Source organism: Palaemon carinicauda, unplaced genomic scaffold (genome assembly GCF_036898095.1).
Source record: "Palaemon carinicauda isolate YSFRI2023 unplaced genomic scaffold, ASM3689809v2 scaffold753, whole genome shotgun sequence".
Lineage (NCBI taxonomy): Eukaryota > Metazoa > Arthropoda > Malacostraca > Decapoda > Palaemonidae > Palaemon > Palaemon carinicauda.
In genome coordinates, this window is record NW_027172042.1 from 50,318 (window position 1) to 57,500 (window position 7,183).

A 7,183-nucleotide genomic window follows, 5' to 3' on the forward strand; every position below is an offset into this window, starting at 1 on the left:
GAACCGTTTTGAAAAAACAAATTATGATTTTTGGTTAACATGTGGAAACTGATGTACCATTTGGTATGCACAAAATAATCTATAAATTATAAGGAATGTTTCAAGTAATTGAAATAATAATATTTACAGTGTTATTAAACTCAAAGCATCTTAATATTGAGGTAATTAATTCATTAATATCCACCAAGCAATTATCATATTATTTTTCTAATTGACCAACAAACTACTAAATTGTTCTATTACAGAAAATCAAGTTATAGAACGTTATATTTCAATATTCATCTGATTTGTTTAAGTAACCTTTAGTACATAACAAACAATTTCAAACTTAATGATGCACGAGCATTTCCGATATTTGAAAAAAAAAATTGTCTACAGCTCGTATAGATTTGCCTATTCTCGTATAAAACCTAGAATAGAGTACCTTAATCATATACCCTTCTGAATATATTTTCAATGATCAAACACACATAGTACTACACACAAGAGATTAGTTCACCAGACTTTCAACTGAGCTCCACAAGGCACTAGAAGAGTTAGAAGCCTCAGGCATACATGGGTGAGGATTATGAGCCGTTAAGTGTGAGATGAGGAATGGAGGCGTGAAGTGTGAGATGATGAATGGAGAAGTATTGATAGAGATGACTGGCGAAATCTAACCGAGGCCCTTTGCATCAATAGGCGTTGGAGGATATGATGATGGGGATGGTGGACTTGCTTCAAATATTAAGCAATGGGTCCCAGGTAAAATCAGTTTATGAATAACTTTAGTTTTGGACGCATGGAAAATTAAATGCCTGACTGAAAAATATTTGATATTATTTTTTGCTATAATTTTATGAATTTGAAGGCAATATTACAATTATTAATTTTTATGTAAGTATCATTTTATAGATTTAAGAAATATGACATTCTATGGCTCTAACTGTTAGTGTTTAAAATCTGTTGACACAAGAAAGTATACTATATAGGACATTAGCCACTGTCACTTATCTAAGTTTATAAGATATACTTAATTTCATATCTAGAATGGCCCAATATTATAGACATAAAACTAATAATGTATAGCAATAACAAACTGTATGACTATCTCCCAGAAAATAATCCAAGAACAATCTCACTTTTAAGAAAATCTCTGCAGTACTAGATTTTTGTTGATGTTATACGCTCAACACTACCGTAACACTTTACATCCCTACCTTTCATAAATATTTATTACCTACTCTATAACCTAACTGAAATACAAGTTTCTGAGAAAAAAAATCAAACTTATCTTTAAACTGATGCCAGTTGAACCTCACAGCCTCCATCCCTGTTATCAGCTTTGATATAGATATGATCAAATTAATCTTGTGTCTTCACCATTCCTTTAGTTTCCATCTCCTATCCATGCAATCGGGGGGAATTGGGTTATCCACTATAAAGTATTTTGTTTCCTGGCCTCGGCTTTTGGATTCCAAATGTGCAGGTAAACAAATATATCTGAAAGGAAAGTAAAGTATCTTTACTCAAAATGTTCTCCAACTTTATGTCATAACCTGACTCTTGATAATTAATTTGATACATAAGAGTATTTTTTTTAAGGATTGATAAATAAGACAACTGGCATATTCAACTTCATACTTTAAGAGATCCTTACAACTTGACCATATTATGACGTTCTTCAACAAAAACTTCCGAAGGAAGAAAAGTGCAAATAACCAGAGTATAATATGAGATTGATGCTTTCTCATCAACCCTATTACTTGACCCTGATACCATCTTCTTTTGAATCCATCGGGGTTGGATAATCAGAGAAGTCTGACTTAAGGTCAGAATATCAGCCAGCTACTATAATTTAGACACAATGATAATGCCATAAGGCATTCAGGTTTTATTACCCTTTAAGTTATTAATTCTAAAAGTGTAGCACAGTATCGTTAAGGGAAGCAAGATCTGAAGCTTTAGAGACTCCTGAGGGAGATGCTGGAGAAGCTAACCTGCTTTGCTAAGGGAAACAGGCAAATCTCCCGGCTTTGAGATTTGTTCAAGAGGTAAAGAAAACTCTAAGAGCTAAATTTAAAGAGAAGCCGAACACACGCCTGCGTTTTTGGTGACTGGAATCACAGTGAATGCTCAGTATACTGGCAAGAGGGGAGATGCTGGAGAAGCTAACCTGATTTGCTAAGGGAAACAGGCAAATCTCCCGGCTTTCAGACTTGTTCAAGAGGTAAAGAAAACTCTAAGAGCTAAATTTAAAGAGAAGCCGAACACACGCCTGCGTTTTTGGTGACTGGAATCACAGTGAATGCTCAGTATACTGGCAAGAGGGGAGACTTCCCTGCCACCCGCTGTTAATTACCAGCTACTGCTGACACCTTATCATAAGTTTTAACTGCCTCGTTCTATGTTCCTTTAAATTAATCTTGTAATTAAAGGACTATGGTTTGTATTCGTGTAGGAACAAGTAACTATTGAGGATCCCAGTGACAGACTGGGTTTTCTGGTTAGGCAGGAAATAAAAAAGAGTATAATAAACCCTGGATTATTAGCAAATGTAAATGAGTGGCAGCAAAACTAATTTGAAAATATTAAAGTTATACTATCTATCATGTGTTTCCTGGGTAACCATGGCCTCCATATTGGGAAAAATTTTGAAAAAAGCAAGAAATAAGGATTCTAGCTAGCATAACCAATCCCACATAACCTATTATACCGTGCGTGTTTCATACACGCTCGTACACTTTAACGGTTTTGATTTTTTATCATATCACTCACTCTCCCCTGCACTCTTGATAGACCAACCTTGTTATCATGGTAGCCTATGCTTTATCATGTTTGAATTTTTGTGATGTTGTTTCTCGTAAGTCCCTGTATATAAACTCATGACATGAAATAAAGCTAGTTGCATTTACCTCGCTTCTCAGTTATCACCTAAATGGGGCCTCGCACACCATGCTGAGATTCCAGGTCTTTCTCTTTATTTGCCAAGGAGTTTCAACTACTCGGAACAGCCCCACCAATTCCATAACTGTTTCACATATAAATCCACAATTAAGACACTGGCCAATGTAACAAATTTAAATTACAAACTGAAGACTACGCAGGTCAAAGACAGTCGTCTTTCTGTAGCTACGGGGACTAACAATTGGAGTCCCCTTTTTACTGTTAAATGAAGGTTTAATGTAGCTTCTTTTAGCAGAATGCTGTGGTGCTGTTCGTGCCTTCGATTCTGTTGAATTAATAAATTTGTATAAATATAAGTCAAGCAAAACAAAAATATTTGGTATAAAATTGGAGTTAAAGATATTTTTACCTGGTGAATGACCACATTTGCAGATGATTTTAGTTTAAATATGACTTGTTTACTTTCCAACAGAAATTCCTGATATCAGCCTCTCGGTGTTGGGGGAATATAAACTTGTATTAGGATCTAAAAAGAATTTAACAAAAGTGATTATACCTATCAATGGAAGAATCTTTATTGGCACTCCATTTTCAATTACCCATTCTATGTTCATAGGGTATGTTAGCTTAGGTAAGGTAAGGTAAGGTAAGGTATGGTATGGTATGGTATGGTATGGTAAAGTAAGGTAAGGTATTGTAAGGTAAGGTATTGTAAGGTAAGGTATTGTAAGGTTAGGTAAGGTAAAGTTGGTTAGGTAAGGTAAGGTAAGTTAAGTGAAGGTTGGTAAGGTAAGGTAAGGTAAGTTATGGCTGGCTAGGTAAGTTAAGGTTGGTTAGGTAAGTTAAGGTTGGTTAGGTAAGTTAATGTATCATAAGGTAAGGTAAGGTAAGGTAAGGTAAGGTAAGTTAAGGTTGGTAAGTTAAGGTTGGTAAGGTAAGGTTAAGTTAAGGTTAAGTTAAGGTTAGTAAGGTAAGGTAAGGTAAGTTGAGGTTGGCTAGATAAGGTAAGGTAAGGTTAGTTAGGTAACGTAAGGTAAGGTAAGGTTGGTTAGGTAAGGTAAGGTTGGTTAGGTAAGGTAAGGTAAGTTAAGGTTGGTTAGGTAAGGTAAGGTTTTAGCTAGGGTAGGGTACGGTACGGTAGGGTAGGGTAGGTTAGGTTAGGTAAGGTAAGGATAGGTTTGATAAGGTAAGGATAGGTTAGATAAGGTAAAGATAGGTTATCTAAGGTAGGGTAGGTAAGGTTAGGGTAGATTATGTAAGGTAAGGTAACGTAAGGCTATGTTAGATTAGGTAAAGTACAGAAAAGTAAGGTTACGTAAGGGTGGGTAAGATAAGGATGAGGAAGGTAAGAGAGGGATTATAAGCTAAGGGGTAAGGAATCTAAGTGTGGGGAACCTATGAGTAGGAATGCAAGGCAAGGATAGGGAATGTAAGACAACGGTAAGGTATAAGAAGGTAAAGTAGGGTAGATAATGTGTAAGGGTAGGTAAGGTACAGTTAGGTAAGGTAATGGTATGCATTTCATTGCATACAGGCCTGCCTGGGCACTCCCCGTACTATACTGCCAACAAATCTGAATTGCACTAATTTTCACTAAGTTTAACTTAGCATGCCCAAAAGTTTTGCATGTTTGGTTGCCAAATATCAATACATCCTCGCACAGCACCTCTCGTGAGCAATATATGTGAGTGTGTAAGCTAAGGGTAGTAAAGGTAGGAGTAGTTAAGGGGAAGGTAGTTAAGGTGAGGTAATTAAGGAGAGAGTAGTTAAGGTAAGGTTAGGATAGGTGAGGGTAGTTAAGGTGACGTTAGTTTAGGTGAGGGTCGGTTAGGTAGGGTTGGATTGGGTTAGGTTAGGTTAGGTTAGGGTAGGTGAGGTGAAGTGAGGTTAGGTTAGGTATGGTGAGGTTAGGTTATGGTAGGTGAAGTGAGGTTAGGGTAGGTGAGAGTAGGTTAGGGTAGGTTAGATTAAGTGAGGTGAGGTTAGGTGAGGGTAGGTTACGTAAGGGCTGCTAATGAGTCGGTACTGAAGAGGTTAGGTAAGTTGGGTAAATGATGGTAGTCAAAGTAAGGTTAGGTAAGGTAAGGGTAAGTTTGGTAACTACTGTACTTCATCAAAACTTTGCTTTTAGGTGTGTGGAACTGATGACTGGATAACCTTTATGAGCAATATTTTTCACGACTGATTAGATGGTTGGAAATAGAGTTTCTGATTATACCTGATGATGAAATTCACTTAATTCTGATTCCCCACTACTCAAAACCCCTGTTTTTTTGTATAGTCTTTCAATAATTCTTAGATACAGGAGTATGTATACATAAATGGGTGTAGTTTGCAAAAACATAAAATGACAATATTAACAAGAGGATTTATTTTGGAAACCATCTTCGTCATTTGTCTTTTTCTAATTTATTGCTTTTTTTCAACCACATAAGAATATTCAGATACAGCCTACTCACCTCTGAAGTTAGGCCTAATCTAACATGGAGTTGCTAGGTTTCGAAAATAACATTCACCTAGGCTACAAAATACACTTCTCTGACACTAGTTCCACAACAAGATCGAAGATCATTTTGTGTCAAATTATTTGAATACCAATGAATTTACAACTCAATAGGGAGAGCTTTACCATCATATTAATATAAAACAGAAGAATTGCACAGTACGGTTCAATAGATCACTGTTTCTTGCTATCACAAGGGAGTTAAGTGTGACAGGAGGCACAATTACTGTTCCAAGCATCCAAAGTTCCAGCCATTGTTTACATTCCCAAAATGGTTCCAACAATGTTTAGCCAAATCTAACTCTTTATTTTATTTATTCCCCAATCTCAATAATCTTTAATATTCTATTTAAATAAAGTCTCCACTGAAATACTAGTATAAAATGGAACTAGAACTAGCAGTAATGAGGTTAATATTAGTAGAATCTATCATTTTATTAAAAGATATATAGAAAGACTTCGAAAGAGGAGAGGATATTCTTGTTTACATAGAAAACAATTTAACGGGAGTCATATCATATTTAGTCAACCTGTGGATTAGATGAAATGTATATTAATAGTTAAAATGCTAATAAAGTCAGTAAGAAGTTATATTATTAAGATATCTGTTATAATTTTAATTAATTAGGTAAATGTTTGATAGATATTTACTTAATAAATAATAAAAAAAAATATCATGATATTAGGCCTACTTCAGCCTGCATCTAAAATGAAGTAGACCTGACGTATGATAATGAAAAATACAATATGTTATAATAAGCATGAATATATCATCTCTCTCTCTCTCTCTCTCTCCTCTCTCCTCTCTCTCTCTCTCTCTCATATATATATACTTTATATATATATATATATATATATGTGTGTGTGTGTGTGTGTGTGTGTGTGTGTATGAGAGAGAGAGAGAGAGAGAGAGAGAGAGAGAGAGAGAGAGAGAGAGAGAGAGAGAGAGAGAGTACACGATCTCAGAGGTAACATTTCTAACTCTTTGGAAGTAAGAAAAGGTGGGAAATCTGCGAATAAATTATCAAACGTAAAAAGGAGTATTTTTATCACTAATAAACTTTTTAGAGGGAAATTGATTAGCTGAGTTGATCTTTTTTTTTGTAGGAAAAGCTTTCAGCCAGAAATGAGAAGGGTCTATTGGTTTTGCTTATTTCTATTAAAGATTGCTTTCTTTTCGTATACTGATATAAAGACAGAAACAAACATACGTACATACACAACATACATATATATATATATATATATATATATGTATATATATATATATATATATATATATACAACGCCACGCCTGCATATGTATTTTCCGTATTTCAGCATGTTACACCTGTACTAATGAGTTCTAACAAAATGAAAAGAGCAGCTAGCAAAACCTCAACAAAAAGATAATTTGGCAAAACCTCTCTTTAAGACAACTACCGAAAATGCCCTCAAACTTTCTCTCCTCAGAACACGAAGATGAAGACGTTCATTATGAAACCAGATTTGCTTTTGATTACCATCGTCCCTCTTTCTTGAAATCTCTGCCATTTTCATGATTAAATCCAGGAAGATGAAATATCTTAGTCCTTACGGTTATAAAAATTTCTTCTTTCCAAAAGGAGAGTATTAATGAAAAGAAATATTACGCTAAATGAGTGAGTTTACATACTATGAACTGTTAAAAAAACGTGATTTTAATCAGAAACTTTCCGTGAAAATATACTGTTCTCAGCCGTATTTCAGTAAAGTACAGGCGACCGTAATTTTACCTTACTTCGTTGTTATCTTTTACGGGTTGGTGATCATAAT

The 7,183-nt window shown here is 35.0% G+C and overlaps 1 long non-coding RNA gene across 1 annotated transcript; it reads right to left on the minus strand.

Moving 5' to 3' along the window:
* Positions 1-1,351: 1,351 nt before the first annotated feature.
* On the minus strand, positions 1,352-5,651 carry LOC137637449 (uncharacterized). Its single transcript, XR_011043637.1, has 3 exons — positions 5,516-5,651; positions 3,073-3,211; positions 1,352-1,482 (listed from the first exon to the last, which is right to left on the minus strand). It is a non-coding gene; the product is annotated as an uncharacterized lncRNA (long non-coding RNA).
* Positions 5,652-7,183: the final 1,532 nt, after the last annotated feature.